This window comes from Ceratotherium simum, chromosome 22 (genome assembly GCF_057802395.1).
Source record: "Ceratotherium simum simum isolate JZ-2026a chromosome 22, ASM5780239v1, whole genome shotgun sequence".
Taxonomy (NCBI): domain Eukaryota; kingdom Metazoa; phylum Chordata; class Mammalia; order Perissodactyla; family Rhinocerotidae; genus Ceratotherium; species Ceratotherium simum.
This window is the reverse complement of record NC_141921.1, coordinates 49,392,751-49,401,689: the sequence shown is the minus strand read 5'-3', so window position 1 is coordinate 49,401,689 and position 8,939 is coordinate 49,392,751. Positions and strand designations below refer to the sequence as shown.

The 8,939-nt window shown below is 62.4% G+C and overlaps 1 long non-coding RNA gene across 1 annotated transcript; it reads left to right on the top strand.

Moving 5' to 3' along the window:
- Positions 1–473: 473 nt before the first annotated feature.
- On the top strand, positions 474–8,219 carry LOC147914156 (uncharacterized). Its single transcript, XR_015555721.1, has 3 exons — positions 474–864; positions 7,251–7,353; positions 7,701–8,219. It is a non-coding gene; the product is annotated as an uncharacterized LOC147914156 (long non-coding RNA).
- Positions 8,220–8,939: the final 720 nt, after the last annotated feature.

Sequence of the window (8,939 nt, the reverse complement as noted above, 5' to 3'; positions counted from 1 at the left end):
GGGGGGCAGCATTTCCACACGTGGAGAGCCTGTCCCCCACCCGTGGGCTGTTTGTGTTTCTGGCTCCTAGAGCAACACCCCTAGCCGCCCGGGCTGGGAGCTGAGTGGGGGTGGGGGGAGGGGCGGGGGGATGTGTGTCCAGAGCTGGCCGCTGCCCTGGGCAGGTGGGGGTCTGCAGACGGGGGCAGCGGGGGCACTTGGGAGGCCATGCTTGTCTGTGCTGTGAAGGGACAGCCTCTGCGGCCACCTCGGGGAGAGCTGGTGCCTCTGCCCTTCTGCCCCAGCTGCCTGGACACGCGGGGGTTAAGCCTCCTCCTGCATCAGAGCTGCTGTCTCCGGGCGTTGTTTTCATCTGTATTTGTTTGTGGTCAGAAGTCATCACAGACCAAGGCTACTGAGACCTTGACTTTTCCCTGACACTTACAATTATTGCCGCCCCGGGGACTCATTTTCTGTGTGGCCACCTGCTGACCCGGCCAAACACCAGTTTCAGCCATCATGTGGCCTGCCAGCCTGGCGCTGTCCTCTCCCCATCGTCCCCGCCCACCACAGAGGACAACACCTCCTGCCTCCCCTAGACCCAAGAACTGTCCTGGCAGCCGGTGTCTTAGAGCCCCCACCCCAGCATTGCCCCCAAAATCCACCCTTTAAGCACTATTTTCTCCCCATTCCTGTGTGCTACGGCGTGGACGAGACACTTGGCACCCGGCTCATCAATAGGCCTCACAGAACCTAATAGCCAGGCCTGTGCCCACCCAGACCCCTCCCTCTCAGCACCTCTGCCGCCTGGCCAGAAACGACTTTCCTGGTTATGTTACACTGGTGTGGAACCTTCTGACATGTGGGCTGAGGATGGGGAAGAAGGTGAGGAGGGAGAGGAAGGGCAAGGGGAGGAAGAAGAGGGGGGAGGGGGAGGAGGGGGAGGGAGGAGGGGGAGAAGAGGGAGGAGGGATATGGGGAGGAGGGGAGGAGGGGGAAGGGGTTTGGGGAGGAGGGGGAGGAGGGGAAGGGAGGAGGGGGAGAAGAGGGAGGAGGGGGAGGAGGGATATGGGGAGGAGGGGTAGGAGGTGAGGCGGGAGCGGGGATGGTGTAGAACTGCCAGTTTCTTCTCATCTCCCCCTTGTGCTGTTTCCCAGATGAGACATGTGCCACGCAAGCCCAAGCCCATTCAGGCCCCCTCACTCCCGGCACACCTAGTCCCCCACAGTCCTGCACTCCCACACACGCCCAGGTCCACGCCCGGGTGCCCACTTGACATCCCTCTCTGGGGCAGCGGACTCCCCTCACCCCCATGCCCAGTGCCAGCTTGAGGGGAGGGCTGCTGTGGTCAAGGCTGCCTGTCCTGTGTGGGGCAGTGGCCTGGCCACCCTTTGGAGCTTGCCCAGCACTGGGAGACAGGTGGAGACCCTGACTGACGCCCGATCCTCTTTGAGGAGTGGCTGCTGGGAGGGAGTGACTCTGTGCTGCGGCCTGTCCCCACCGACCCCCAGCATGATGGCGCGGGCCTGGGCCTCACTTCTACAGAAGCTCTGACTGGTCCTGTCTGGAAAGTGCCCGCTGCCCCCAGTGGGGGGCTCAGGGTGAGAAGTGCCCTAAGTATTCGCTGGCTTGTGGGGGAACCTCCATTTGCACTATGGGACCCCACGGAGATGGGATCCCACAGCAGCTGCCTGGGGGTCACAGGTGACTGTGATGGGGGGCGGGGAAGTGACCCCCTCTGGGAGGTGGGGCTCTGAGCCCTCCTCCTCTGGCCCCTCCTCCTCCCTCTGACTGTGATGTTTCTTGGCCTCCGACCCTCCTGGAGCCTGTCATGGGGGTCACCATACCCTGCCTCCCCTTGAATTAGGTTGGCTGCTGAGTCCTGATATCCACTCTGCTGCTTGTCCACTGTCCAGCCGCCACGTGCCCAGGCCCCATCTGGCCCCCTGCCCAGACTCCTGCCATCCTCCAGCCAGCAGACTCCCCTGTGTCACCTCTCCCTCCTCCCACTAGCCAGGCCACTCAGCTGTCCTTAGAAACTGGCAGGGCCCCTGTGGCCCTCTGGGGCCTAGGCCCCTTTAGCCTCATTCCCACATGTCCCAGGGACCTGATGGTCCAGCCTGGTGATGGCTCTCTGTCCTCTGTGTCCCTGCAGTGCTCTTCCCCCCTCCTGGCACAGCTGGTCTAACCAGCCTCGAGCCCCTGCTCACATGCGGCTCCAGAGCCTCCAGCTCCCCCTCGATGCCCGATGCCCACGTTGGAAGCAATGTCTCCTCCCCTAAGTGTGGGCTTGGCCTGTTCACTCTCTGCTCTGTGTCATTCATTAATCCTTACCCTCATGTGTTCATCAATAAGCATACATTGAGCACCCCTGCATGCGTGGGGCTGTGTCAGGTGATGGCACTATGTGCCCTGTGTCCTGGGCATGACCAGTGGCTGAGGGCCATATGGTGTGTGAAGGAGGCCCAGGGTCCAGAGTAGGGATTCCCCAGTCTCCCTGGGCAGGCCAGAGAGGGCTCCAGAAAGGAGGCAGCACTTAGGTGGACCTTGCAGGAGAGCAGCCTCTCCTGTCCCCCAGGGAGGGACGGCGGGAGCAAGGCCACAGGCTGCAAACCCAGGAGGGGTCGGGACAGACGCCACCCTGGCCGGGGAGGCAGGAACGGGCTGGGCAGGGGGGTGGGCAGCCTGGCAGGCAGCAGGGGTGGACTGTGTCCTCTAGGGTACTTTCCCAGCAGTGCTCCTCAGAGCGTGAGTGAGCTGGGCTCTGACAAAAGGCACGCTGGGTAAGTAGAGGCAGCTGTTTGCCCCTCTGGGAGGGTAACGGGGTACAGAGCTCTGAGATGCTGATGGGAAGGAAACTTGTTTAGTTTTGTTTAACCCAGCGTCCCCCCAGAACCCACTCCCTGCCTTTCCTTTGTGCCTCGAGGCATAATGAGTTAGTTACCATGCTCTGTAGCAGGTCACCGCACACTTAGTGGCTTCACATAACACATGTTTAGTATCTCACGGTTCCAGAGGTCAGGAGTCCAGGCTCAGCTGGGTCCTCTCCTCGGGGTCCCACAAGGCTGCAGTCACAGTGTCGGCCGGGCCGCGTTCTCATCTGAGGGCTCTGCTGGAGGAGGATCCACTTCCAGGCTCATTCTGGGTGCTGACAGCAGTCATTTCTTTGTGGTTACAGGACAAAGGTCCTCACTTTCTTGCTGGCTGTCAACCAGGGGCCACTCTTGGCTCCTAGAGGCCACCCACAGTCCCTGCCCCATGGGCCTATCATAAGACGGCCGGCAGGAGACTGTCACTGCAGTTGGTGCAGATGAGCCTTTCTTGTCTGAGGTAACCTGACCAAGGGAGGCTGCACCCACAGCTTTGCCATATTCTATGGGCCAGAAGCAAGTCACACTCTGCTGGCCTCAAGAGGAGGGCTGTGCAAGGGCGTGACTCTGGGTGTGACCTTGGGAGGGAGATAGGAGGGCAGCCCCCAGGCTCCCGCTTCTCTCCCTCACCAGACGCCATCTCCCCTGGGGGCAGGCAGAAAAGTGTCATCTGTGTCCCCAACACTCGGGGACTCAGCAGGGGCATCACCAGTAGGGAGAGGGGGTGGTGCTGGGGTTGTTCCGGGTGGCATGGCCGTGGCGTCCTGGGGCGTAGTCATGAGCTCAGGGGGCAGTGTGTCATGGACTCCACCCTCCAGGGATAGGCCTGTGGCTGTGAGGTCTCCAGTGCTCCGGCAGTGACTGGAAACTTCCTTCGGGCCCCAACCTTCGCAAGGTGGGAGGCGGTGGGGGGCCCGTCCACACCAGGCGTCAGGCATGGGGCTCCTGCTTCCTCACTCCAGCTTCTCTCGCGCGAGTCCCCGAGCCACTTCCAGGGGCGGCAGCTGGTGGAGGTGGAGGTGGAGTCTCGTTTCCGGTTGGGGGCTAGGCCACATAAGGGGTCCGAGAGGGCTGGCTCTTCAGGGGAAAACGTTCTTTTTAGGCAGCTTTGGGGGCCTGCGTGGAGAGGAGGACAGCGGGGGTGCTGCTGGGATGGTGGTGTGGGGAGACTCCTCTCGGGGGCCCGAATCTGGCAGACAGTGGGGGACTCCTCCCTGTCCCCCATCTCTGCCCTGAGAACAGTGTTGGGGGGTCAACCCTTGCTGGCGGCAGCCCTGACATAAGGTCCAGCAGATACCTGATGCTGAGGCCGCACAGACCGTCAGGGCTCAGGTGGGTGGGCCAGCCCTGGAAGCTTGGCGGTCACACCTGTGGGTGGGCTTTGGAGGTGGACTCTAGAGAGGCTCTAAGTTTGGACAGAGAAGGAGTGAGTCTGGGCCCTGGGTATCCCACAGGAAGAAGTCAGGGAGATGAGAACGGAGGAAGGGGCCAAGGAGGACACTGGACCAAGGAGAGTGGGGGTGAGGTCAGGCAGCCACGAGAGGCTGGAGGGGCAAGTTGTGGGAGCTGTGGACCATGTCAGATGCTGCCATGGGGTGACCCAAGGGAGGACGGAGAAATGGACGAGGCGTTGGTGGGCGGAGGCCCCGACCATACAAGAGCAGTTCTGGGCTGGGCGGTTCTGAGGAATTGGCTGGGGATGAGAAAGGATGGAGGGCAGGGTTGGGGCTGCGGGGGCCCCTCACGTGAAGAGTTTTGCTATAAGGGGGATGGGTCTTCTAATGGCTACCTGTTTCCTGACGGTGGTGCTCCCTGCTCTAGGAGGGTGGTGCTCCCTGCTCTAGGAGGGACTATCCCTTGTTGGGAGGGGAGAGGGGGCGGACCCCTAGTGGGGCAGAGAGAGGCGGCAGACTCCTGCCACCAGCAGCTTTAATCAGGAACCCTCCCAAGGCTCTCACCTCAGAACAAAGGGGTAGGGGGCCAAGATCCCGGGCCCCAAGGACCAGGAGCGCCTGGTGGTGTCCTCCTGGGGTGGTGGGGGCTCCTGATAACAAGACCTCCAAGGGCCCCGGGGCCCCATGTGGTCCCAGGCACAGGGAGACAGAGGGGCGTGTCCAGGTCCCCGGCCAGCCCTCCTAGGTGACATCAGGGCTGCGGGTGGGGGCAACTCCCTGGGAAGGGCCTGGGGGCTTCCGGCTCATCATCGAGGCTTCACCAGCCTGACCGGCCCGGTGCCCACCACCTGACCCCTTCTCAGGATCTGTTTTGATTTCTACTTAAAGTTTCCCGAGCGGAGGGTCCCTGGGGCCGTCTCCCGCTGTGCTAATAGAGCTATGCATATTCGATGAGCGTCGGGGTGAGGCTGGCGGCCTGTTCAACGGCTGGCTGGCGGGTAATGAGCCCGGCGGGGGTCCCAGGCTGCCCGTGATCCGTCATTGTCCAGCTTGGCAGGAGCCATGGGCTGCAGCCCCCGGACTTCAGACACACCCTCAGGAGGAGGCCTGCCCGTGCACCTGGTCCCAGAGCTAAGAGGACTCGCCCCACTTGGGCGGCTGCTGGGAGGGGCCTTGGGCCTGGAAGCCAACCGTGGTCAACTCTCAATCCAGCCCTTCTGGCTGTGTGACTTGGGCACAGCTGCTCAACCTCTCTGAGCCTCCACGCCCTGCACTCCGCTGCAGGGCCTTTAATAGCCCCTGCCCCAGAGGTGCGCTGTGAGGTGGAAATTGGAGAATCCACGTCCAGCCTCAGTCCAGCCCTAACACGCAGAGGGGAGAATAAATGGTGCTGTTTTACTGCTCACGTCCCTAGTGTTCCATGGGACACGGTTTGGGAAGCACTGTCCCAATACCTGATTCCCTGCAAAGTGTGAGGAAGGAGCTCCCCGGTGGGTGGGCTCGGAGCTGTAGGGCACCAATGTCCACGGGGACCTGGCCAGGTGGGCCCCTCTCTGGGCATCTGGGGGTTTCCCGAGGGCTCCCTGGAGGAGCAGGCAAGAACTGGCCCTTTCCTGCAGTGTGGACGGTCTCTGAAGGCAGACTGGGAGCCTCTTTGGCCTCAGGTCAGTCCTGGGGCCCGAGAGTGCCTGCTGGCCCTGAGGGGAGGCCCGTGATGTCTGCCTGCCTCCGTCCACTCAGGCCCTGGTGCCCGGGAAGGCCGTGGATACCGTTGGCCCCCGCTTTGGTGAAAGCCTCTGTCCTTGACACTCCATTCCCACTAAGCACGTTTCACTCCGTCCCTGGAGGTCCTGGGGTTAAACCCCATTCCCAATGCTGCAATGCGGCACCGCTGGTGACAGAACTACCCACAGGTGACCAGCACCTTCCTGGAAGTATGGGTATGGAATTGATGAACTCTGGGCTGGCCAGACCTGCAGTGGGGATAGGGTGGACGTGGGCAGGGACAGGCGGTGATCAGGTCTGTGCCTCCAGCAGCCCCTGGGTGCAGCCATGGCCAAGCGGGTCTGGGCTCCTCCCTGCCCATGCCTGACCCAGTGGCCGTGTGCCAGGGCGCCCCTCCCTCCACTGTCCACAACTGGCCAGTGTTCGTGGGGTGGGCTCAAAGGTGAAACTGCATGGCAGAATCTAGTGGGCCCTGGGATGTGATGGGGGCCTTTCTCTTTCTTTTTTAGCCAAAGATTCCTAGAGTTTGGGATCCAGAGAGAGTGCCAGGTCATCTGGTTCAGCCTCTCCTGTAGGGGCAGGAACCAGGTCTGCATAGGGAATCTGTCCCTGCCAGGGTCACAGAGTGACGTGGGCCTGCTCACTGTTCCAGAGAGAGTGTGCTGTGTGAGGTGGCCCCTGGAAGCGGCAGGCTCTCGGCAGAACCCAGCGTAGTGGGAACGGGGAGCCCCAGGGTGGGGTCTGCAGGGGCACTGGGCACCCATCCTGCTGGGTGTGGGGCCACGGCTGTGCTCAGTCCCAAGAGGGTCCAGGAGCCCCGCGCACCCCGCCCCCTGCCTCCCTCCTCCTGCCGCGGCGCCTTCCCCTCTGGCCAGAGCTCACAGTTCTGGGCACAGTGACACCTCATGTTGGGGAGTGCTCCCCACACCCCTAACATCAGTGGTGGCCCCATGCAGCAGAAGTTGGGGCCCAGGCCGGGGAGTGTCTGAAATGAGATGGGTCAGAGCTCGGTGCTGGGGTTCAGGCTTCTTGCCTGAGGGTCCCAGGTGGGGGCAGAGGCCATGCTCACCTGGGACAGGGAGAGGCTTTGACCCAGCGAGGCTGCTGCCCTGGTGTCCCCAAGCATGTCCCCAACCCCCGAAGTCTCTAGGGAGGATCTTTCTTTGTCCCTTTCGGCTTCTGGTGGCTCCAGGTGTTCCTGGGCTGGTGGCATCACTCCATCTCTGCCTCCGTCGTCACATGGCCGCCTTCTCCCTGTGTCTGTCTCCCCTCTTCTTACAAGGACACCAGCCATCGGATCAGGGCCTGCCCCAAGCCAGTATGACCTCCTCTTAACTCGATCACGTCTGCAGCCAGCCTGGTTCCAAATCAGGCCATGTTCACAGGTACCAGGGTTAGGACTTCAACACATCATTTGGGAGACACAATTCAGCCCACAACAGGGTGCTCACTGAGCTCCTCGCCACGTCAGGCTCCACAGGGGCCCAAGGGGGCCCACCCCCTCCCTCAGGCAGGGATGCCCCTGACGGGGGAAGAGGAGGTGGGGGGCCATTGGGGTGGATGTACCTGAGGGGGCTCTGTGGAGTTGCTGGGCAGCAGGTCAGGGTGGGCAGGGCGGCCCTGGGTCAGACCGGAGGGAGTGGTCCAGGCCGGCTCGCAGGGCTGGGTGCCGGGCGCTCTCAGGCCTCGGGGTGTCTCCGCCCAGAGCCAACGCAACACTGCCTTCCTGCAGGTGGAGCCAGGCCCGGCACTTGTCTGCGCAGGGAGGAGAAGCCAGCTCTTCAGTCGCATCCGGACACTCACATCCTCCTACCTTCTTCCCGACGTCTGGCCAGGGGGCTGGAGCCAGTGACATAGAAGGCAGGATGCCCAGGTACAATGGAATTTCAGGGAAACAAAGAGTCTCTCTTAGTGTAAAGATACCCCCAACGTCGCACAATTCCTTGTTTATCTGAAATTCACAAGTGCTGGCGTCCTGTATTTTATCCGGTAGCCCTAGTTCGGACGTTGCCCTCAGGCCATTGTGGTCTCGATCCAGCTGCTGTGTCCACTCAGGGCACGGAGGAGCTGGGCCCGGGATGAGAGGCCCTCCCTCGGCAGCCATGTGGCCGGGATCCCCCCGGCAGCTCTACTCCCCGATCCTGGAGGGGTCATGTGGAAGGACCTGCATGTTCTCCCTGCTCGGGGGCTGGCAGTACGGGAGGCCTTCCCCATGGGTCCAGGTGAGGGTGACAGTGGCATGGCGTGGAGGGGCCATCGACAGTGGCATGGCGTGGAGGGGCCATCCGCAGTGGCTGGCAGAGCTGGGGGCTGGGGCGGCCGCACCTCACACAGCAGGCTCAGAACCGTGCTGAGAACTATTCCTGAGCCCCCCGTGGCCCCTACCCCCAGCCCCAAGCATGGGGCTGGGACTTCAGGTCGGGGCACCTCACCCCCTTCCGCGGTCCCAAGCCAAGCATTGAGGCCAAGGCTGGGCTGTTCAGATGGCCTCGGGGGTGCACCAAGCTGACCGAGGTCCGGATGGTGCATGTCTGCTTGTCTGGTGGACCTGTGGGCTGGCCTGGCTCCACTCCCTGGGCCACCGGCTGCCCCGGCTAAGAGGCCGAGTGTGGGCAGAGCAGGGGCAGCCCACCCACCGGCCAGCCCTGTGGGGCCTCAGTGCAGGCGCCATGAAAACGCCTCGGCCGCTGCCGTGGGGACCTGAGCCGAGCTGGGTTCCTGAAGCCGTTGCAGCTGATCCGTGGAGGCCGGAACGTCTCCGGGAGAGAAATATGGAAGCAATTACTCTGAGAGCCGTCGTTTGAGTAATTCCCAAAGAGACCTCAGGGCCGGTCCTTGCGAAGCCCGGTGCACGGCGCCCTAATGAAGCAATTAAGGCAAGCCTCCTCCGTCTTTGATCTCGATGGGGTAACTTTTACAAAAACATCACGGAGCGATAGATGCCCATAACTCAGGGTCCTTAATTGTACTT